This window comes from Sinocyclocheilus anshuiensis, unplaced genomic scaffold, assembly GCF_001515605.1.
Source record: "Sinocyclocheilus anshuiensis isolate Anshui unplaced genomic scaffold, SAMN03320099.WGS_v1.1 scaffold14, whole genome shotgun sequence".
Taxonomy (NCBI): domain Eukaryota; kingdom Metazoa; phylum Chordata; class Actinopteri; order Cypriniformes; family Cyprinidae; genus Sinocyclocheilus; species Sinocyclocheilus anshuiensis.
Window position 1 is genome coordinate 95,474 of NW_015544139.1, and position 25,511 is coordinate 120,984.

Sequence of the window (25,511 nt, forward strand, 5' to 3'; positions counted from 1 at the left end):
AATAACCCAATAATCAGTTATGCTGTCCATATTTACATTTACTCATTTAGCAGACGCTTTTATCCAAAGCGACTTACAAGTAGGAGAGGATATAACACACACTGGATCCAGCGCGAGGTCACATGCCTGGTTCTTAACGGGTTCTTTTGTTGCATCACTCGCATCCGGTGTAGATGCCCCGTTAGATCAAATCATAACGTAGCAATTCGATGGGGGACATGTCCCCCCGTCCCCCACGCCTGCTACGCCCCTGGCTTCCATCAACTGTTTGGTTAACCACATTCTTCAAAATATCTTCTTCTGTGTTTAGCAGAAGAAAGACATTCATACAGGTTTAGATTGGAACAACTTGAGGGTGAGTAAATGATTTTTATATTTGGGTGAAATATCCCTTTAAATGATGTGATAAGGTACTAACCAATCATAGTACCATGTTACCAAACCATTTTAAGGAATAAGATGTTCATGACAGGACTATGTTTTTGTTTGCTGTTAGCGGCGCGGTGTGCAACAGACGGAAGGTAAATCTGAACACAGACCATATTTTAGCCCACACTCAGAAATCTGCAAAGGGAACATGCATGGATAAATAATGACACCCTCTGAACCATATGATTCTGTCAAAACTCCAGCACTGTTTATCATGTCCAACCAGCACGCCACCATCCTGTTCTAGCTTTTCATCAAGTCATGTTGCAAATGAAACATCCTTTCTCACCAATCACATTTAAAGTGGAGTTTCCCACACCTTGATCTCAGTCTTCATTCGGAGGTACAAAATGTGGTTTTATTTTACTGAGCCTCCTAAAGCCGTTGTGAGCCTGCTTTGATCTCCTCCCGTAATATGAGTGTTTTATTGCATCTGTCAGCATCATCAAAGTAGAGCACAATAAAGCCGTAGGCTTCATTCTTCCCCTCTCTCTCCGTTTATTTACCATTTGTTCTTTTTATCTTCTTTTTATTATTCCTTGTGGCAACTCTTTAAGGGTGTCAAGGGTTTGATCCCCTGACAACAAACCGAGTTTGACACAAACAAGGTCGGGCTTCCTCCCAACCATTAAAGACATGGGGTACTATACAGTAATTGTGGTGTGAGGTTAAATTGATCCGGTTTTCGCATGATTCATTGACTGTGAATGAAATTGGATGCCGTTGTGAGACATTAGTTTAGAATTCATCAAACTCAGTGGCACTTAATGAAGTCTAGGACATTGGACCACACTTTAGGGAATTTAATTATAGCAGAGATGAATTTATTGGGGTACCGGAGTAATTTCATATCTGTATGTCTGAGAAATAGAGGTGAAAAGATTCGAGATTGGCAGGAAGAAGACAGGATGAGTGAGATACCATTAAACAGCTGTTAAATGGATTACACACCAAAGCCTTCAACAATTTCATAGACATACATTTGCAGCCAAGCATGGAAAGGGCAGAGACAGACACAAACACAATAATTAAGCAGCTCCTGGTTGAGTACTGGCTGGGTGACAGAAGGGCTTTTTAATTCCACCACGACAACACACTGAGTTTGTTCAGGTAGACATTCCCTGGAGACATGGGCTTAAAACACACACTCACACATCCTACTTATGCAGTTAAACGCAAATTGAATTGCAAAGTAATGGGTTATTCCATCTGTGTGGTGTAATATTGTTTGTCCTTGGTAAAGGTAGACAACCAGTAATGGCTATAGTTAAATAAAGACAGTCATTATTGATATTGGTATAAAGAATGAACTGTGAAAAACAAACAAACATTCAGGATTTACAGTATGTAAAGTGCGAAAGTGGCTAATGATATAAAATGGCTGTCAGAGGAGAGGACATGGACAGATGGGACATAGATGACCATTTGAACTTGAGACATTCCATCAGGCTAACAGTTAATACATCTAATTCTGTCCGATATGCCTTTTTTTAACCTTTAAAGCACAACAAAAGATTATTAAACATTTACTTTAAAGTAAAACTTTTAATTGTGTACTCAAGAAACATGAAACAAGAAGTGTAATGAAAGTGTACTCTCTTTAATTACATTTACAGTAAATGACCTTTTAGTTCATTAAAATTGAAAGTACAGTTTTCAAAAGAACAAAAATATAAATTTCGATTCACGATTCAATAAACTGACATCTTGTACAGGGGAAATACATGTTTTCATGGCACATCAGACCCTTTTATTTCAAAGGATTAAGGAAAAATTATTGATTTGATCTGTATGCTCCTTGTACGTTCTGTTTACTAGTCCATGCTGTGATTTATCGCTAAGTAATTTTGTTGGAATGTGTTTTTGTTGTGATGTTTAAAGCATTACACATTCATTCACCATGCAGCACTATGGGGCTCTGTGTAAATAATCAACCTCAAGGTAATTATGTCATCCATGATGCTGTGGTCCATAAAGAAAGACGCCGAAAACTTAATTAACACTCACAAACAAACACTAACAGACATATTTGCGCTTGTTATCAAAGCTGAAGGTAAAAAGAGCAGTAAAGTCTTTTGGCATACACTCCCAGTTATACTGAGAAGAATACTTTGTATTTAATACTTTAATTTAGTGTTCTACAAAATCAACCTTCAAATGGTCTTTTTAGCTTACCTCCTACACAATCTCCTCGTTTTCTCCTTCTCCTTCTCTTTGATGAGGCTCTTGAGTAATCAGAGTTCCTGCTCTGTGTCTGCACATGTAAGAAACTGTACTGAAGTGACCCGACCATTTCCACTGCGCTTATGAAATCACTCCAGTTTTACTTCTCTTATCTGTCTCCATCTACAAGCCTCTTACCTCCTGTGCGATAAGGGCCACATGAAGAACTATCTGAAAACATTTCCCTCTTTCATCTTTCCTCCTCATTCATCCTCCATTCTCCAAAGACTATCTGAGCTTGAAGCAAAAACATCACGTTCTGTCAGACAGGCACAAGTATGTGTGTATCACAATGACTGTAGAGTGAGTATCTCAAACTCTGTAGAATTGTTAAAAAAAACACCCTGGAGAGTGTGAAAGTATTTTTGATAAAGTGTTCTTGTTGGAGGCATCATCTGCTTGTTTGTTTGAGCGGACTCCAGAGGCGAAGGAATTTCCTTAGTCTGTGTAAAAGCTGGCTCACATTCATACGCCCTCTCCCGCCCCCCTGAGGTGCTCAGAAAATTATGATAACTGTCGCTGTTTACTTAATGCTCTTCAAATTATTGAGATGTCTTCCTCAGAGCATCTGTCTTTGCAATATGTACAACAGACCTCTGAGGCTGGATGAAGCTTTACTGAGAACACAAAGCCTGCCGAAAGATTTATACTTTAATTCATTATTTACGGTTGATGTCTTGCCTAACAGAAATATTACATTGCCGGTCAGTTTTTTTTTTCCCCCTGTTACAGTGGGATCTGAGCAGTCAAAGAGATGAAAATGAAAATGTATGAGTTACTCACTCTCATGTTACTCCTTGCATGCTGTTTTTTCATGAAGAAACTGAACCCATCAGGATTTTAAGTAGAAGTAGATTTAAGACTAAAATTAATATAATTTAATTACACAATTAATCAAATTAAACACTACCATTCAAAAGATTGGGGTCGGAAAGATGTTTTTGAAAGAAGTATCTTATGCTCACCAAGGTTGCATTTATTTGATCGAAAACACAGTAAAAAAAGTAATATTGTGAAATATTATCACAATTTGAAATATTTGTTTTCTGTTGTAATATATTTTAATATGTAATTTATTTCTGTGATGCAAAGCTGAATTTTCAGCAGTCATTACTCCAGTCTCTCAGTGTCACATGATCCATCAGGAATCATTCTACAGTTGTGATGCACAATATTTTTGTGTAAACCATGGTATATTTTTTATTCTTTGATGAATAGAAAGTTCAAAATATATTTTTTATTTTTTTATATTATAAATGTCTTTCTTTACTGTCACGTATAATCAAAAACCACATGAACTTCACATGTGCAATCACATGTTAAAATCACATTTGAATTATATGGAACACATGTGAAACACACGTGAAACACATAAGGAAACATGATCACATGGGTTTCACACATTTACACCATGAAAATGTTCCAAAACCACATTTCACACGTGGTCCATAATAAGTATTTCTTTAAATCTTATTAACCCTAAGCATCTAAATGGTAGTGTGTGTGTTTGTGTATGTATATATCTATATACAGTATATACATATATATTGTGGAAAAAAAAAACTGAGTTATTTGCATGACAAGAGCTGCAATATGAGTACAATATGATATACATTATAGCAAATAATAATGACAGAAAATTTACTTTTGGATGAACTATCTCTTTAAAGTTGTGATCATTTCTTTGAAGCAGTTGTATGCTGGAATGCTTTGTAAGAGTTTTAAAATGACTCTCACGGTCCGAGTGGCCTGTGAGTGCGCTGACAGCCGAAATAAAGATGGAGTCACTTCAGCTCATTTCTGCTGCGAGAAGCAAATTTGATTCAGCTCATGGTCACATTTCACTTCCTCTGACACCCATTCTGACATGCACCCCGCAAGCTCTCATCTCAGCGGCAATGTGGACCATCAGGCAGCTGTAGTCACCCACTATCATATGAGGTCAGCTCTGCACTGAGTTCATTTTAAAGATTAAAATATTATTAAAGTTTAAATGTAATGCAGAGCGAGACCCATCAGTGTCATACTGTGTGCTGCGAGTTCACGGATGGGAAAAGCTTTTGAAAGAGAGGCTTTTCCGACTTTGAACCACAAGGGATATGAATGTAGAAGCTCCTCTATCTCCAAGAAGTCTAAGAGAGGGACAAGAGAGTGGGTGGTTAATGTGTGTGTGTTTGAGGAGTTACTAAATATATGTGTATCTGAGCCTGTAGGCGATCTGTCCTACTTTATGGTTTCACATAGTCCAACAGCACACACTAGAGCTTGCACAAATACTTATTTTTCTAGTTGACTAATCAGTGAGTCCTTACCTTAAGTAACTGACACTCTGTGTGCTGCATTAGTGGTCTCTCAGGTAACTCATGTTTCTGGTATCACTGCATTCACAAATTTCTTATATTTTTTGTCTTGTACTGTAAATGAACTTTGTGAATGCAAAATAGTTTTTATGAACTTTATAAAAGAATAAGAATGAAAAAAAAAATGGTTGAACTGAATATCCAACCAGCACAAGAATGAAGTGATATTTTTAATGAATAATCTAAATCCAATTAATTAATCTAGAAAATATATTTTCTATAGATGTGTATATATATATATATTAGTAATGTCAAGCTCAAATAGGATTTGACATTTATGTAGGTTTTCTTTTGGGTTTGTGATTTGCCTCCACACCCTGGTCAGTCATGGTTGGCAATGATAGGTTTACGCCTCAGTTGTGTCCTGTTGTTTGAATGAGTTTCTACCTGAAGATTTGTGGCACACACAGCCCCATCAGCCCCACATCCATGCCGATGTAATAACTGTCTTTGGTAAGAACACTTGAGTGTGCCCACTCTGTCCCTGTGTCCCAGCGGCCTGACCAACTGATGGGATCATAGAAATCAGAGATGCCCAAAGAGACTCCCATCAGTCAGACTGCTACTGTCTGAATCAGCTTCTGAAAGACCTGTCCCACAGCAGTGATCCTTCTTTACTTAAGCATAAATCAGGCTATGAAAACAGTAAACTTGCTATTTTGGTAGACAAGGATAATGAATTTACACGTCACAGTCAATTAGGGAGCTCTTGGGCCCTATAAATAGGCGATAAATTGAGAAGTATCTATTTACTACCAGACACACAGAGAAGAGATAGATCTTTGTAGAGTACAAGGGCTAGTGACCTCAGTCAAGTTTTCAAAAAGTACTTAAATATAAAGATACAGTTGCCATGAAAGTTGTGTGGGGTCAAGTTGGATGAGAATTTGTACTGCTTGATCTGACTCAAATACATAAATGATTATATAAGAGTTTTTGAAGAATGTGTCAACTGCTTTTTTGAAAACTCCATTTAATGAAAGTAAGTGGTGTGCAAAAATAAATAAAATGTTTGAGTTTCATTGTATGGACAAATTAAAAAAAAAATCAAAATACTTTATTTTATGTTCCACAGAGGGGTAGTCATACAGGTTCAGAGGATGAAGAGAAAAAATTACCAGGTAAAAGTCTAGGGGTGAATTCACTAAGAATGAATTGTGGCTGCTGAAATCGGCATTTATTTGCATGTGATGTCTGTGTTGTTTTAGTGCCCAATTCACTAAAGGAATTATGCAAATCAGGTAGCACCATGAATCTGTGCTTAACACAATTTGCATGACAAAACTCCCCCTCTTGCAGGCCGGCTTTTGAGTGCTTGGTTTTGGAGGATGCAGCAGACTACAGAGGTCTGGATAATCTTTACTGGGACTTTACAGTAACTGCCACTATGATCTAGACATCTGAATCGGCTCTTTAAAATGGCTTGTACTGTAATGAACTTGTTTACACTTTGCATCTGGATATACTGTATTCAATGCTATTTTAAAGCATTTAGGGCCAGGTTAAACTGAACTGCAGTTGGTTAGTGAATGAGATTTCAGGTTGCAGATATTGCTGGTTGCAGGTTTTTGAGCTGAAATACTGTCAAAATGACACGACATGAGGGTTAAGTATAACTTTGCAGTTAGTAAATGATTCTATCACACTAATTTCATGTTAACACGTAATGTTTTTGTAGGCATACTATATTTTAATGTTTGTTACCCTGTCATATATACTTTCATTATAAATTCCTTACTGTAATCACTATTTTTGCTACATATACAACAAAGGAAGGAGTCGTGTTTTTGCACTGGGTCCTATATGATGTTACGACACTGGCTGGAGAGGTTTTCTACACTCATCTCTAATTGCATAATCAGAGCACTAATTTTAACGCCTTAATCAAACTGTATCAAAGGATAGTTCACTAGCTTGTGAACTGGAAGGCTAGAGAATCTAAAGAAAACAGAAGTGCAATAAAATCCAGAAGACTGGGTATAACGGTATTGTGGTGAATAAATTTTATTAGAACACCCTGAATGCCTTTGTATCTTACCATTAACTGTGTAATGAGGCAAAATATGATGAGAACAAATGTCTGAACGGCATAGTTTTAACAGTTATAATGAATAATGTATCATGGGAAATTCTGGATTTTATGTTAATTAGTCAGTGGAGTAAACACCTTGCTCTCAGGTGCACCAGGGGTGCTACAGCAGCTGCTCGCTTAGTTCTGGCTCTAATGAATTTGGCAAGAGGTGATAAAAGATGGAGTTTCTATAGTCTCGCACCAACTGACCATGTTAATGAAGAACTTCAATCCTCATTCTCACATACAGTGTGATTAAACCTGGTGTTATGAACTAATGGTAAAGACTCCTTCACAATGGTTCCAGGTTTAGTCACGCAACCCATGAACTGGAGGACTACTTATAACATATTCTGGCTCTGGCATCATTTACTCACCGGAATGTCATTCCAAATCCAAATTTGTTTTGCTTTCTAATGGAATGTGCAAGGAAACATTTTGCAGAATGCTAATGATGATTAATTGATTTCCTTACAATTAAAGCATATGATGACCAGGGGCTACCATGCAAAATAGAAGTTTTATACTTAAGTTGTCATATATGACACATGCTATGTTCAAAGTCGCCTAAAGCCATATGATAGCTTTCAAGTTACACACTAAACATCTTGGAAAGTTCCCTATAATAGCTCTTAAAACTCATCCACTCTTGGACAATTTAAAACTTGGCACATTGCAATCACTTATGAGATATGCGTGGTCTAATGGCACCCAACATTAGTTTGAAGATGACTTGACCCATGAAAACACACTCATATTTTGAGGCAGAAATCATGACGGATGTCATGCTGTGCAGGTCTGGTGGCCTTGTGTGGAAAAACAATGCTAAATACTTTCAAAATTATGCATTTATAACAAAAAGAAAACATCTTTATACAACCTTTAAATTAAATATTAAATATGGGTTCAATTGGAACAAGGATATACAAGTTTGTGCTGACCACAGAGTATGTTGTACAGTGAATTGGCTTAGTAAATATAACAAATAATAATAATACATTTCAACATTAGAGTTTAACGACATTTTGTTCACATTTTGTATGGTAAGCAATTTCAGTGTGTTGAGTCACCATTTAAATGTCCAATGAAAAATATGCATACTGAATCAAAATTAATGCATGGAACAACTGCATTAGAATTGCATTAAGGAGATGCACTGAATATCAATCAAACACAAATCACATGAGTCACAAACAAGTACAGAATTAACAGTCCCTTAAAAATGCCCAGAAATGTGGACACAAATAAGAGTTCTATTGTTCTAAGAGCGCAAAATGTTAAAATGTAAATCTCAATGAAACATCAATAACAACAGCAAAAAAATTAAAGTCTTGGTAGTCTAAGCAACACTAAAAAAAACTTTACTGCAATTCCCAATTTCCCATAGTAGCTATCTCATGTGTTATCAGACAGAATTTAAAATGCAGGAGGGCATTGCAATTGATAAGGCAAGGCTGTACTGTGCTGAACATATTCCAGAAATGTATGTTGCTATTCTTGATCCCTCTAAGACTTCCCTTGAGCAGTAAACTCGAAAACAAGAGAAAAAATAGAGATTGAAAAGCTTATGTTGAGTGAAGAACATCTCCCAAGTTGTGACTTACATTATTTAATATTGTAAGAACTGACTTTGGCATTTTAGTTTTTCCATCTTCTGAAAATATTCTGAAAATAGCCTTCTCTAAAAAAAATTGCATGATTATTGTTGTTGACACTAACCTTTGGTAACATTATCCTTTTTTGCAGTAATGCCAATGAAGCTACTTTCAATTGAATAGTGTGTGTGTGTGTGTGTGTGTGTGTGTGTGTGTGTGTGTGTGTATGAGTAAAGAGAGAAAAAAACAGAGCATGTTCATGAAGGGTTCAGGAGTATGTGACTTTACATGATGCTTTGATATTTAAATTCTCTCACTGGATGGAGAATCTGACATGCGCCTGCTAGACAGATGCTGAAAAACATGGAAGGACCTGACAGACATGTAGACGGAGAGATGGACAGATGAGGGGTCTGAAAGACAAGGGGATAGACAGACAGGCAGAAGACAACAGAGTCTTACCTCTGTCGGAGATGCTGTACCTGTTTGGCAAGCTGTGTGTGTAGGAAAACTATCACCTTATTTCACTCCAGATGGAATATTCATGCTTTCTGGTTCTCACTTCCTTTGCAGACACACCTGCACACACATACACGCACATACGCACAGATTTATCAGACTCTTGTCTTTATATATCTCACCACTATTTCTGCTTTTGCTTACAGCCAAGGCAGGTCCCGCCGAATGCATGAAATTATTACTTGATTAGAGAGTCTTCTATGGAAATTTGCGAGGACATTATCCAGTAATAGATGTCCTATTTGTAGATATGCTCAGCTGCAGTTGTAAAAGCATTTAAAGAGGTCATATGATGCTGCTAAAAAGAACATCATTTGGTGTATTTGGTGTAATGAAATGTGTTTATGCTGTTTAAAGTTAAAAAAAAACACATTATTTTCCACATACTGTACATTATTGTTTCTCCTCTATGCCCCGCCTTTTTGAAACGCGTCGATTTTTACAAAGCTCATCGGTCTGAAAAAGCGAGGTGTGCTGTGATTGGCCAGCTATCTAATGTGTTGTGATTGGCCGAATACCTCAAGCGTGAGACGGAAATGTTACGCCCCTCACATACTGTTGATCCCGTGTCCCGGCCGGAGTGATGAGGCAAAAACATTAAAACCCATTACAAACCAGGCATTTGTTGCATCCAGTGGGGACATAATTATTGATTATAATGACTTATACTGTCTTTTACGCGTTGCGTTGCATTGCATCGCGCCGCGTAAACATAAAACTCTGTCTGCATTTGTGATCAGAGAAATGACAAACAACAAGTGCTACTCTACTGCCCAAAACTCGCGTTTGAATCATCAGTGGCAAATCCTTTAAATGAAAACGTACTTACGTGAGTCAGAACTGCCGGCATTTTAGTCTAACGTTACTCTCCCAGGATCAGTAAACAGTCCTCCATAAAATGTGCTGCACATATCTGGATATTTGGGTTAAACTGTTCTGGAACAGTGTTGTAAATACCACTGATTTGTAGTCGTGTCCTCTTTTGGAAGACCAAACAAAGTAGTTTCGCTTTCACAACGAAAAACACAGCGGCCTAGCGTGAGGGGAAGCCCCGGCTTAGCGTGCGCTGAGGCCGGGATAGAGTGAGCTGAGGCCAGGCTAGAGTGAGCTGAGGCGGCGGGGTCGAGAAAGGCGCGCTCGGCGGATCCGACGAATGAGCGGCAACCACATGCTGAGGCCGGGCTAGAGTGAGCTGAGGCGGCGGGGTCAAGAACGGCGCGCCCGGCGGATCCGACGAATGAGCGGCAACCACATGTGACGGACCCCGATTCTGCTTCATCCATGGTGAAAGTTGATGTATCCCCTCAGCGACCAGCACAGATCAGCTCTAGGCATGACGAAGCGGATATTGTCCTCTTTTGGAAGACCAAACAAAGTAGTTTCGCTTTCACAACGAAGCACACAGCGTCTTCACGACATGGCTGCAGCGTCAACAAAACTACAGTGAGACTAAAAGGTACGCCTTCTTTCTTTGCGTGAACATTTGGGCGGCGTTATGCAAATCTTCCCACATAGTGAGGTAGATATGTGGGGGCGTGTTAGAACGAGCCGTTTTAGGTAGGTGTGGCTGACTCTGAACTTTTATAAAGAATATCTCTTTGAATTTGAGACTTTAGTCTTTGCAACTTTACAGATCTTCTTTATGCACCAAGAGCTTGTAACACTCCAAAGACAAAGGAAAAATTGAAATCGCATCATATGACCCCTTTAACATCAGATAAGCTAGCAGATACTGTAAACCAGGGTTTCGCAAACAGGGATTTATGAGAGAACTGCAAGCAGTTTGTAAATTAATTAAATCAAACGTAAAATTAAAATAAACACAATGGCCACACACACACAAAAAAAAATCGAAATACAACTGAAATAGCAATGTATCTTATGAAGCATATTGTCTGTATAGTTGTATTGTAACTTGTAATGATAGTTGGTTCTTGTAAAAAGTGAACTAAAACATAAAGTGAACCTTAAAAGTAACTATTTCCATTTCCATCATTTCCATTAGCAATAGTCTTTGTTCTTTGGATCTGGATGTCTTAGTTGTAGCAAGCCATTTTCATATGAAATGAAATGTCATAATCGAAGTTCAAATTGCAATAGTCATGCAGAGTCATGCAGCCTTATATAGAGACATCAGAAAACCATGAACATGCAAATGTGTATAAATTATGAAAGTGAAAGTGACATGACGCGTAGCCAAGGATGGTGTCCTATACTCGGAATTTGTGCTCTGTATTTAACCCATCCAAGTGCGCACACACACAGCAGTGAGTAGTGAGAGCACACATACACACACAAACACACACACACTGTGAACACACACCCGGAGCAGTGGGCAGCCATTTTTTGCGGTGACGCCCAGGGAGCAGTTGAGGGTTCGGTGCCTTGCTCAAGGGTCTCACCTCAGTCGTGGTATTGAGAGTGGAAGAGAGCGCTGGTCATTCACTCCCCCCACATACAATCCCTGCGGGTACTGAGACTCGAACCCGCGACCTTTGGGTCTGACTCTCTAACCATTAGGCCACAACTTCCCCTGGTGAGTCTTTATTGAACGATTAATTTAAAATATTTACTTGAAGTACCCCCTGACATTTAAAGTCTGAGAGGTTCTGCTGACAAAAAAGTTTGGGATCCCCTGCTGTAGAAGAAGAACCATCTTCCCATTCATTAGGTGCTGATAGTGATTTTCTTTATTTTTTATTTTTGAATACTATGTATAGAATGCGTCTTCTACCTAACAGATATGAAATATGTGTCTTGAGGAATAGTACCTGTACTTGTCTGAGCAACAGCCCTAAGCAATGTAAACAGGAAACACGGGAGTCAGGGGAACGGCCAATCCTGTTTCCTGCAGCACTTTTTGGTCGCTGAATCTGCAGTGCCATGGCAAAAACAAACAAAACCTGCCTGAGCTGTGAGCTTGCAGTTTGCATTAATGTGATGAATTATAAAAAATGCCTACTGTAATTTTATACATAGGCATCATCATGCCTTTAATACAGTGTAATTGGTATTGTCCCATTTACAAACACGAGTTTTATGAACTGTTTATTTTTTTAATTGCTCCAAAAGATTTATAGACTCATCAGTTATTGGACTGAATCTTTTATATGTTGGGGTTTACTGACATTAGATTGGCTGATATGTCTTTGGGGGTGGGGTTTGGAAGAGGGGGCGTGGTCTAATTCAGTGTTTAAGTCCCTGTCCCAAGTGGCACACTTCATGTGCACTTGCAGTCTTGCAGACTTATAATAGCCAGCGCATGCGCGCATCCGTTAAGTCCATGAGACTGTAGGGTGTCCCATTCATCATTTTAGCTTTCATTTTCCAAAAATGGCTGAAATGGCTTAATTCCCCCAAAACATGCACTCGTCCTCTCCTTTTATTGTTCACATACTCCTTTAACAATCCTTTCTGAAAGCCATTACTCTCATTGACAGAGATGTAGCATAGATCTTCATAGAGGGAAGGAAACACTCTGTAATAAGATAACGTCTTAGGGCTACAAGAGCAAGCTGCCTTTTCTGCTCAACTGCAAATTCTGCTGTATTACAACAACAAAAGAACACCATAAATACCCTGATTCTGTAGTGACCCCACGAGGCTTTGTATAGTTAAACTTGCAAGTATGTCTTGACAAAACACCAGAGAGAACATGCTAGTTGGCCAGCCTCACTAGAAGGTTTTGCTGGAGAACAGCAATTCTGTAGCTCAACATAGAATATGGTGCTAGCAATGCCAAGGTCATTAGTTTGATTCCCACAGAATGCAAAAACTAATTAAAAAATGTTTAAACATTGAATGCAATTTAAGTTACTTTGGATAAAAGTATCTGCCACATTGGTTTGTATATACTGTATACCGTTCAAAATGTTGGGGTCAGAAAGACTTAAAAAAAAAAAAAGAAATTAATACTTTTATTCAGCAAGGATACATTAAATTGATCAAAAGTGACAGTAAAGACATATAATGTTACAAATGATTTCTATTTCAAATAAATAGACTTCCTTTGAACTTTGTATTCAAAGAATCCAGAAAAAAAAAATTCACTGTTTCCACCAAAATATTAAGCAGCACAACTGTTTTCAACATTGATAACAAGAAATGTATCTTCAGCAGCAAATCGGCATATTAGAATGATTTCTGAAGGATCATGTGACACTGAAGACTCCTGAAATCTTAAAGGGTTAGTTCACCCAAAAATGAAAATTCTGTCATTAATTACTCACCCTCATGTCGTTTCAAACCCGTAAGACCTTCGTTCATCTTCGGAACAAAAATTAAGATATTTTTGATGGAATCTGAGAGCTGTCTGACCCTGCATAGACAGCAACGCAACTGAAATGTTCCCAAGTCCAGAAACGTAACAAGGAGATCTGTAAAATAATCCATGTGACATCAGTGGTTCATCCGCAATTATACAAAGCTACGAGAATACTTTTTGTGCACAAAAGAAAAAAAATAACGACTTTATTCAACAATTTGTCTCCTCCGCATCACCCTGTAGCGCCATTTTGGAGAGTATCAGCTGGACGTAAACAACGTATGCTGTATAGACGAATTGTTGAATAAAGTCGTTTTTTTTTTTTGCTTTTGTGCACAAAAAGTATTCTCGTAGCTTCGTATGATTACGAAGTACAAAGGATTTTTTAACGGTCGCTTTGTCACGTCCAGTGTAGACAGCCTCAAGTTGCTGCAAATGTCGCATCCAGTGTAGACAGCGTTAGATTTTCAGTGATTTGTGCTTGAATGAATATCTACAACAAATATATTTAATCTCTTTTACCTGATCTCTGTAATCGAACAGTCAAGTACATGTTCTGCACCAAATAGTCGACAAGTAAAAACATTATTCAAAGCAAATTGATTTCTCTTTGGCTGCTATAGGCAACAATGAAAATGTACTATCCCACTGAACCCACTCTCCTAAATCTCATCGTTGCAACTGAATGCATTGGGTAGCACTGACATTGAGGTGATGAAAGATAATGGCATGTGCTTTGAGATGCATCCAAGTCTGGCGATATTTTGATTCTTATTCATATATATATTCAGCTCTCATATTTTCATGCATCCTGCCAGATGAGGTGCAGCTTTTACAGTGAATAAAATGTGAAGCGCTTCAAGGTACTTGATCACTTATCAGACCAGTATCTTATTATGCTGCCTGAACACATCTGAGCATGATTATCATCCCTTGTTTTTCTGAATAAGAACATGTGAGGTGATAAACATTTGAAAGCCATTATATAGACATGTGCTTTACTCTAACTTCAAAATGGTTTCTATGTGGCACCATACCTGGTGAGGAAAAATGGACATCTCAAATGAGCTGTCAGTGTCCAAAGGAGAGAGAAAGTTCAGTTCTGTACAAACCAAGAGAATATAATCAACATTTTGTTGTCTCAAACTTAAGGGAGTAAAAGGGAAAGAGTTGTAGAATGGGGTTGGACAAAATGTGAACACCCATTACTATAGGGTTTAATGTCATTTATGTAAGCTACTGTGAAAAATCGTTGTTATTTTTCGTGAATTACTGCAGCAAAGTGACAGCTAATTCTTAAAACTTCATTCACAGACACCAATGCAAAAATGCAAAAAAGTGTCATATAAAAACTGAACAGTCGGAGCACCAAGACGAACTTCAACATCTGTCCTGACTGACTTGAATATTATCAAACCACTGTGGGCAGTTTTGGAGAGAAAAGTGAGAAGCTGATTCCCTTCTTCAACATCTCTGAAGCAACTGATGCTCTGAGAGATGACATTTATCTGGAGACTAGTCAAAAGTTGTATAAATCTATTCTAGGCAAATGGTGGTAAAATTCATTAATAAAGAAATATTGCATAGTTCCCAGGGGCCTCATTTATAAAATGTGCGTACGCACAGATTTGATCTTAGAGTGTGCGTACGTTAAAATCCACGGCAACGTTCATATTTATAAAAACGGTCTTTGACGTGGAAAAGTACTTACCGCCACGTCAGGGTCTGAGCAGGCGTACACACTTTTCCTTGTGGCAAAGTCGGAGTACTGCAACTATTTCAACATCTAAGCTGCAATAATAATAAAAGTGGTGTACGTGCAAGCACCGAATTCATCATAAACAACAAAGATGCAGTATAAAAGATTAATTGTGCAGTGTGTAGTCAGATTTTTTATTAACGGGAGCTTTTGCGAGATTAAACTGACCTTTTTAGTAGCCTAATGTTAAGAGTTCTTTACTCGCTTTCTGTAGTTTATTCCAAGTTGTTTTGTTTTTTGTTTTTTTTGTTTTTTTACAAGAGAACTTGCGAAGTCTTGATTTACTACTAATGTGTAAAATAGAAAAAAAAAATGCATAAATGACTGTTTTGTCTGTGCAGCCTATAAGAATAGGCCTATGTCGTGCAATACAAGATCATTTGCAATTTATAAATGTCACATCTGGAAGAGAGGCGTAGGCACGTGTTTTTGTGCGCACGTTCGTTTTCTCTGAATCGCACTTCCGCACTTTTGAGAAATGATCTTAGAACAAATTTAGGATGGTTTTTACGCAACATTTTATAAATGAGGCCCCAGGTGTTCACATTATTTTGTCCAACCCCTGTAGTTGTTACTTTCATAAAGAGAGAGAACAGCACTCTAACGCTAAGATAAACAGAATTAGCATTAATGTGTGGTCGCATTACTAAAATTTTGGTGAAATTTTACACACACAAAGGTCCATTGTATATTGTCAATAGTGTTGGAGAATGTGGCGAATCTGTAAAAAAAAACCTGAACCCTTTGCAAAATCTGCATGGGGAAAGCTTTCACCCATGTGAAATTCCAATTTTGGGGATTCCTAATTAAAATGACTAGTGATTTCACCAGCAAACATTTGCATAACGAGTAATTTAGAGTCTGTACATGCAGAGTTTTTATGAATTGTGATTGTTGGTTGGATAGGGTTAGTAGCAGCTTATAAAAGTTTTTTTCCCCCTGTCAATAAACAATTGTGTTTTTAACTTCACTCTCTGTCCCTCTTAACCTCTTTCTCTTCCTGCATGGTTAACCATGCCTCATAGACACTTTCTGAATCAGAATCAGCTTCTCAAGGTGGTCCATAGTGGTTCACATTTTCCCACACAGACTTTCAGATGCACACCATGCACAATCCATCTTGGGTTTAGCACTCTTACCTGACCTGGATTCGTTGCCATGGTGAAATCCAGTTACTACAGAGGAGACTTGCTCATCGGACACTTGCACATCTGCTAATGAATCTAAAGATGTGTTACAAGTACATTAACATAGCTGTAAGCCAATCCCATTCCACTTCACAGTGCTTCTAATGAGATGAAGAGCAATGAAGGAATTAATTTGTAATTTTTCTCAGTTAACAAATGCTAAACAAAAATATGCTATGTATTGATGCTAAAAAGAGGTCACAGCAGATCCAGAGGCTTCACAGTAGTATGAAACTGTAAGAAGAACCATCTGTAACCACACACAGAGCAGTAATCCATAACATTATGTCTCAGTATCTCACGCAGGGGTGCTGTCAGACAACATCATCATTACAAGACTGTCATGAGACATCGTCACAAGGAGACTGTCGCCTCCGCTCCTCTCCATTGTCACTCTAAACCCTCTGCTGGCTTTTGTCCCATGTTGTTGTCACAGCCGTGCCGTGTGCATGTTAGATAGCTCTATCACAGAGCGTTTGAAGGACACTCCTCGGTTGCGTCTAAATGAGCCAGAGTTTCTCAGTAGCTGCTAAATGGTGGAGATTTAATTGATTTTTTTTTCAGCACTGCTAAAAACGCTGGCCGCATTTTAGCACAGCATCAAAAAAGGTGTATGAAAGAAAGAAGAAAAAGGCAAATCAAGGAGGGCTGTAATATCTGAGGAAAGCCATCGCCTAGTATCCCTATTCATCTCAATGGCAGAACCCACTGAAAGGATGCAATTTCAAATCTGCCATCTTTGCTCATGGGACTACAGAAGTTTTTGAGTGAATCAATCAAGTCGTAAATGCCATGTGTCTAACTCTGTGATATCAAAAATAGCTGACAGTGACAAATATAAGTCCATACAAAAAAAAGAGAAAAAGTACAGTGTAATGTGAATGACAGAATTCCTGCATTTCTCTTTAGCTGATAGATTAATTTTGGACACAAGTCCACACTGTAGTATACTGTAATAATGTATATATACGTATGTAATAATCTAAAAAAAAAAAATGATGTGAGTTTGATCAGAGTTGGAGCTACTGCTGCCTTCACATCTTAAATATGAGTTTCCTAGTCAGAAATTGCACTTAAACATACTCTAAAGTCGTATGTATGACTGGGAACCTCAGAGATAATTGTGATTCCTGAGTTTCCAAGTTGGGTGGGCCATTAACATGGCAGAAGGGAGATATAGTGCTATAGTGCTATAATGCTATAGTGATTGGTACTGTATTTTTTATTTGTCTTTTACCACAACAGCTTCATTGCCTTGTCAAGTCTTGCATATTTAGACAATTTTTTTGTGCCTATATGAAACTTTTTTTAAAAAGTGCGTGAGTGACATGACGTGTGGCCAAGTATGGTGACCCATACTCAGAATTTGTGCTTTGCATTTAACACATCCAAGTGCACATACACAGCAGTGAGTAGCGAACACACACCCTGGAGCAGTGGGCAACCATTTTTGCTGCGGCACCCAGGGAGCAGTGGGGGTTCAGTGCCTTGCTCAAGGATCTCACCTCAGTTGTCGTATTGAGGGTGGAAGAGAGCGCTGGTCATGTGTGTTTGTCTGTGTGTGTGTGTCTGTGTCTGTGTGTGTGTGTGTGTGTGTGTGTGTGTGTGTGTTGACAGATGGCAGCAGATAAGTCAAATCACTAAACTATTTGTGGCTATGGCCTGAGATAGGCAAGGTGGAATACCACTGAGAAAAATAAATGCACAGCCTGCCTTTTTAGAAGCTGTGGTGTGTCTAAATAACACTAGTTATTTAGAGTTTATAGCTGCCTTCTGCACAAATATTACTTGCACAGATGCCTATTTTCATTAGCACCTTCAGAGTTATTAAGCACCCCAATATAGATAATTCAGTGGCCGCCACTGGAAGTTAAGAAGCCTTCTTAATCTAGGGGTTGGATTGATTGGTAGTTTAGAGAGCCACAACTAATTGATATGTAAAAGGCAGCATTGACTGCCCTGTTGGATCATTAACATTTAAATGGAAATCATTTCATTAAAAAAAATCACTCAAAGCTATGTCTAAACACCCACTTGCCCAGACACAAATACATCTAATTAGTTTGTCACTATTGATCTGTTTGGTATTTAACTATTCCCCTCAGGAAATATGTGTAGGTGGACCACCCAGTCTCTTAGACACACAAATTCACAGCCCAAAAATATTTATCAGTGTCTCATTCCTGAATTTCAATGTGTTCATTAAAATAATACACATACAGAGAAAGATAATAGGACATTTCATTATCAGGCATACGGTAGAGTGAGAGGACGGTGGAGAACCAGCTCTGTGAAAGAGAAATTCGCTTATTTTCCTGAGGCTTTCAGAACATCTATTGGTCCCACTGAAACAAATTAGACCATGATCCTCCCTGAAGTTTCATGTATGCAGTGTATGTTTGTGTATATATAGATCTGCAGGTCTTGATGCTGCGCCTAGTTGATCAAACTCTTCTTCTGTTGCTTTGTTAGAGATGAAAGTCCTGCAAACCTACCCACAAGGCACCACTACCTAAACATGGGGCTTTTTACAATATTTGTGGAATGCATGCGAGAGCCAGTAAATCATTACAGTTCTGTTGAGTGGCCAAATCCCAGTGGGTCCTGGAAATGTAGTCATTTTTCATGTGTCACCAACAGGAAATCAGTCGATAAATGTGTGCATCTGTTTTGCTGTCCCATGAGAGTTATATGGGTGAAGTTTAGTTCCACGGGAGAAGACAAAGATGCTGTGGAGTCCAAAAATAATATTCCAGCAAACATAGACAGACAGACAAAAAAACACTGGAAAAAAAAAATCACATTCTTATTCAGCATTCTTGTTTTTCATCAAAAATATCGAATTATCCTCGACATGATATATTTACTCAAGGACCTAATTGTGAGATTTTTTTTTTCCAGCGGACATATTTGGATACATTTTAAGCATAAATCTACAACAGTTTAAGGAGATTTATGTCCATTAAAAACATACAAATGCTGATAATACAATTCTCACTCCCAATGCGTCAAAAACTGAAGCATTGTCAACTGCCACTATTAAGACACTAAATTATCCTATTTAGACATTTTTGAGCACCTAACCAGACCCCTACTGCTAAGCCTAACCATTTGTCAATATAAAACAGGCAGATACAACTAAAGTCACAATTTATTAAAACGTCCAAATGATTGCTTTGTGTGAGGAATAGACCCTAAACTGATCACCGTCTCCAACATTTGTAACACTTTCTATACTGTTTTTTTTTTTTTTTGGTCAGTTTTTGCAATAAAAACTATTGTGACTGCTTTTATCTGCCTGTTATATTGTTGAGAAGTGGTTAGGTTTAGGGTAGGGGTGGGGTTAGGTGCCAAAAAATCTAAAATCTAAATCAGTTCTACTTTTACAAATGTATGCAAAGAAATAAATGCATCTTTATCTGAAGCATAAGGCAGTTATGAGAGTTTCTACTTTGTCAATATAGTGATATCTATAGGTGTATATTTAGCATCATAAGATGCTAAATGCGCTCTACCATGATTCCGTTTTTTACACCTTAGGAGTAAGAATGGGTTGAATAATAACTGAAAAGCAAAATAGTGTAAGAGATAAGACTTGTTTTCTGAAAATTATGAGGCTTTTTTTCTGTAAACGTAAATCTCAATAAATGTAGGTTCATTCATGCTTAAATATTTAGAATACAATGAAAACATATTCCCTGAAAAGTAACAATATCAAGCAATCTTGTTTTAAACATATTTTGATATTTTTGCTGGTTAGTAAGACAAAAATACTGTTAAAAATGCTTTTTGCAGTGAAGTACATTTACAATCATGATCTTCTAACTAAAATGATATTGCAGATATCATAGCTCTTTATGTGTTTGCACATGAACCCATATTTATCTTTCTACCTTTATCTTTCCTTTTCTCTGATATGCTCTTACTTCCCTTTTTATTTCTCTCTACCTCATTCTATATCTCTCTGAGAAGATTCGATTGGCAAGACACTCTAAAGGAAATGAGATCTGACCCTCTGCATTTGGCCCGCTCTGCTCACACACTCAGAATCATAATGACTCCTTCTGAAAGCCAGCACACACAGGGTGTGAATGTGTCTGCATGCATGCATGTGCCGGTGGGTATATATGCACGTGTTTGTGTATGCGTATAACACTCTTACCGTGGTGAGTTTATATGTGCCGGTATATGACTCACTTTCTTTCTTCCTGGCATTTCACCGCCAGACAGACACAGCCAAGCAATGAGCTCAGACTGGAGATAAAGTCAACAGCCTGCACACACTTAGCTAAAGCATTTTAAGTATTATCCCCGTTTAATTTCCTTCCTTTTCTGCTGGTTTAACTCTATGAGCAAAGGCATCATTCAGTTTCTGGGTTCTGAACGTGTGTTGAATGGCTTTATGGGAAACTATGCAGCCAGACGCTACCTGCACACCCCTCTCAATGTGGCTCTGTCTGAGTGGCTAGGTTTATATTTAGCGTTGTGTTTGTTGGTGTGACTGGTTCAGTGCACAAAAAACTTCCTACCATCGCCCTGACTGCATGTCTACCACTTCCAAAAATGCTTTAAAAGGAAATTTTTACTAATTTTTTGACAGTTATTATCCATTTCCACTTCTCTCAACACCTCAAGCGGCGCATAGTCCTGCCGTACAGTAAGACCATAAGCTCTGTTCCAAAACATAGCCTGCTGCCTCCCTTTCTTTTAGCTACATACAGGCAGTATCCCTGTGAATTCGCCGTGGGAGGTGTTTATCTACCCTTGTCTGAAATAATGACAAGAATAACTGCAGTTGCAAAAGATGCAGTTTATTTCAGCCAAAAGAGAAAAAATGTCTAGCAGTGCTATCAAAGTGTGATATCATAATGTCATATTGTGTGATCAGCATTTTTTTCCTCATTAAAAAGTTTTACCCCCAAATAAAAAAATAGTATTTTTAAAATATATTTAACATGATGTACGCTTACATGAGATAAAGAATCCATATCAGTAGTCTTAAAAAAGCTGTTACGTTCTACGTGTTTGTTCATAGAGCATTAAATGAGTCCTAAAACCAGTTCCACTGTCCTGAAGCCTGGGGTTTTTATTTTATTTTTTTTAAGTTAGTTTTTGTTTAAATGCCTGAAATTAGGTTGTGTTAACACAAGCTAAAAATACTTTCATGTTTTATTCTATGACATAAAATACATCATTAATACCCCACTCATGATTTTTTTAAGCTTTTATGTGTTTTGAAAAGGCGGTTGCTATTAATAAGTGGCAGAATGGGATCACAGAGGCTGTCGGGGACATTAAATGTTATCAAACAGAAAAGGAAAACTCCCTTTTCAGCCTTTAGAGCTTGTGTTTATACTTGCTCTCTTACAAACTATTCAAATTCAAACTTTCCAACTTATGATGTTTTATTAACAAGGTTCGGGAGGAGCACGATCAGATAATCAACCAATTTGGCACAGGGGTAACTCGTTCAGTTAATCAGCTTAACTAGCACAATACATACATACATATATACATATATATATATATATATATACAGCCAGCTTACCTCTGTCCCACAACAGTTTTCCAGCATCCCTCCTCCACCCCAAGTCCTCACTATTAAACTATTCTCATCCCATACTAGGGATTGGGAGAGTTCTCTGGGTTCAGGCTATATTCCGAGCTCGGATCCCTCCCTCAGGACAGCACGCCAAATATGCTTACTATTTGCTAAATCCAATTATATGTAAGTGCAAACTCGTGAAGTAACTTTAAAAGACTTGTCGGCAGCCTAGTGTTGATGATGCCAAAGTTGTGCAACCATGGTGTAACTTTAGCTTTTTACTTCTGGTGATTGCATTTAGGTTTCAGAAATAATAAAAGCAGTATTCATTTTTGAATATTATCATGTTGAACAAAATGTGTAAGAATCATAAGCTTTTCTGCAATTATCCAGATGTCAGTAGAAAAATCCTATTGGCTTTTTGTCGAAGGAACCAGGGTGATGCTCTGGGTTAGCCTACAAAAATACATCATCCCTGTGGCACTCTATTTCTCCAGCTTAGCTAGCTAGCTAACCTGAGGAGCTGTTTGCATTGAGAATATCAGCAGCAAGCCTGTGCGTTGGTAATGGGTAATTTAAATGATTTTCAAGCAGTGTTGTTGTATTTTTACAATGTTGGAAGTATAAGAAGGGCTTTTGAAAAAACTACAGATCGTACTTCCACATTTTTGTATCGCCACTTACAGATAGTCTGATCTGCAGCCTACATAGTATGCTAACCGCAATAGAATCTCATAAGTAACTCATTTGGAACGCTCTACATACTGTAGCAGCAACTCTGCATGGCACAAATAGTGCTCATCACGTGAAGAGCATGAAAGATGCAACTGATTCTAACCAAGCTGTTGTAGAAGTACAGCAGAGCACTAGCAATACCATGTGTTTGATTCCCTTACGGTATAATGCAACTGTTAAAATGGTATGCCTTGACTGGAATGTAAGTCACTTTGGATACATGCATCTGCCAGATGTGCAAAGAAAATGTTAGCGTGTTTCTAAGCTAACAATGAAGCACTCGAATAAGCATACAAAGCACAAATAAGACATGTCACAATCAAAGCATTGTGGCCATGTAGTGCTTTTGGTGACCTGAGTTTAAGGTCCTTTCCAAGGGTGCGTTTCCCAAAAGCATCCTTAGCCAATTATGGTCACAAATTCTGTCATTACCAACATAGTTAAACGATTCAGTGTTTTCCAAAACCATAGTTCAAATGAACATTCGCAAAACAGCATCGCAAACTTACATGGTTAAAACTACAGCTCTCAACCTGTAGTTAGAAGCATAGCTACCTTTCACGAGTTCACACTTACATATAATCAGATTGAGCGAATAGTATGCATATTTTGCGTGCTGTCCCAGGGAAGGGTTCCTAGCTCAGAATTTAGCCCAAACCCAGAGAACTCCCCCTATCTCCAAGCTGGGATAGGAATAGTTAGGAGTGAGGAGTTGGTGTGGAGGAGGGATGCCGGAAAACTGTCGTGGGACAGAGGTAAGTTGGTTGTATATGTTTTTACTATCATGCTAATTAAGGTGATTATCTGAATGTGCTCCTCCCAAACGTTGTTAATAAAACCTCATGTAAATTTGTTCATTTTGCTAGCTTTGACTTACAACAGTAGAGTGACCCATATACTGATGTTGGATATTTGCATTCACTAGTACAAGCAATCAATGTTCATTGCCACAGCAACCACTGATTTTCCATGTTCCACATCACATTTTGTGTATAAGGAAAAGCCCTGTGCTCATGAGATGTGGCAAGACTGCAAGAAAAGCTTGTCGCTGACCATGTACCGTGCAGAAAGTCCTTCATTTTGCTTCCTGCTTTCTGGAAGTCCGGAAGCATGGTTGTGATGCCTTAAAATGCTGTCTAGACAGTAAGCTCACTAGGTTTTGGAACAGAGCTTACATGTACAGATATCCCCTGTAGCCATAATACCGCTGCACTGCTAGAACTGTCAATAGTGACAAATAAACTGCAAACCTAGTAGCACTTAGTGAGGGCAGAGTGACACAGGGGCTTTATGTGTGTGTGGATGGGGTGGGCTAGAGGGATATGGATGTCATGTTGTGACACTTGAAGCTTTATAAACTGCTTTAGGAGAAAGAGCTGTCAGACACCTTTAGCTCAGCGATCCCTCACAGCCCTGATGAAGTATAATCCAGCCATGTTAGCCTTGTTCCTGGCAGCCCTTCCTAACACAGGCACATCCGCACACACAAATATATGTCGTTTCTGCAAATGCAGCACTTTTTTTGCATATGTGTCATGAGCATTGAGACACCAATATACAAACAATATGAGTTACAGGTTATTGTTTATATTGAACCTCCAGAGATGGATAAAAACACAATCATGGTGTAGTTTATACACTGTGTGTACATCAGAGAGCAGAGTGAGATTGAGATTGAGGTGAATTTCGATCAAAAAATGTAAATGCGAACTTATTTATGAATCATTTCTGCATGAAACCCTTCACACAGAGGTTTTATGCACAAATATTGAGACAAAAAGAGTGTGAGATACAAACAGAGATAGTGGATATCCTCCTGATCCTTTTAGTTTCCTTTTAGTTTCTTAACTGCTCTCAAAAATATTTAGGCCTAAATTGAAAATTTGAATTGCATAAAAAATTTCCATTCATTTGTATTACACCATTTTATAACAAACTCAGTGTGATGCATATTTGTCCATCATGCATGCATGAAACAGTTAAGATTTCTGTAATAGTACACTGAAAAAAAAAGGTGTACATTTTTCACTCAAAAATTGCTAGAAAATGTCAGTTATTTACAAACAAGCAGCAAGCAACACATTTAATTAAACATGACATTTTTAAGTCAAATGTACTTTAGTAGTCTGTTTTATTTACAACTTTGAAAAATCATTTTTACAGCATACTAATACATTGACTGTGTTTTAAATACACAATAACCAGGTTTATATATTTATTAACATTTCAATTTCATAAATTTTAACTAATTGAATATTGCTTGTTGCACAGGTATCCATGGTTTAACCATGTTAAATTAATGTAACTGTTTTCACACTTAAGTATATGAAGATTCTAAGCAGTTTGAATAAATGCATTTCAAAAATATGATTATTTAAAGGTCCCATGGCATGAAAATTTCACTTTATGAGGTTTTTTAACATTAATATGAGTTCCCCTAGCCTGCCTATGGTCCCCCAGTGGCTAGAAATGGCGATAGGTGTAAACCGAGCCCTGGGTATCCTGCTTTGCCTTTGGGAAAATGAAAGCTCAGTTGGCCCAATCTGGAATCTTCCCTTTATGTCGTCATACGGGGAAAGGTTACCTCCCCTTTCTCTGCGTTGCCCGCCCAGATAATTTGGCCCGCCAGCATCCAAAAAGCAGCATGTCATGGGACCTTTAAATAAAATCAAATAGAAGCAAATAATTAATAAAATATGCCATGATTTTTTTTGCAGAAATCTTACCGGTTTCATTTATGCATAACTGACATATATATGTAGCGTCTGGACCAATCAAACACACAATATATATTTTGTTAGCTATATTTAACAAATACTCTGTA

The 25,511-nt window shown here is 38.0% G+C and overlaps 1 protein-coding gene and 1 long non-coding RNA gene across 2 annotated transcripts in view; both read left to right on the forward strand.

Annotated features, from left to right (window-relative positions):
* The window catches only part of LOC107695017 (GDNF family receptor alpha-4-like), a 104,774-nt gene that overhangs the window by 39,081 nt on the left and 40,182 nt on the right, over positions 1–25,511 (forward strand). The window lies entirely within an intron of this gene.
* LOC107695018 (uncharacterized) overlaps positions 11,091–25,511 on the forward strand; it is a 20,240-nt gene continuing 5,819 nt past the window's right edge. The window contains exons 1-2 of the long non-coding RNA XR_001634950.1: positions 11,091–11,102; positions 18,470–18,472. This is a non-coding gene — a long non-coding RNA (uncharacterized LOC107695018). The remainder of the gene's footprint in view (positions 11,103–18,469; positions 18,473–25,511) is intronic.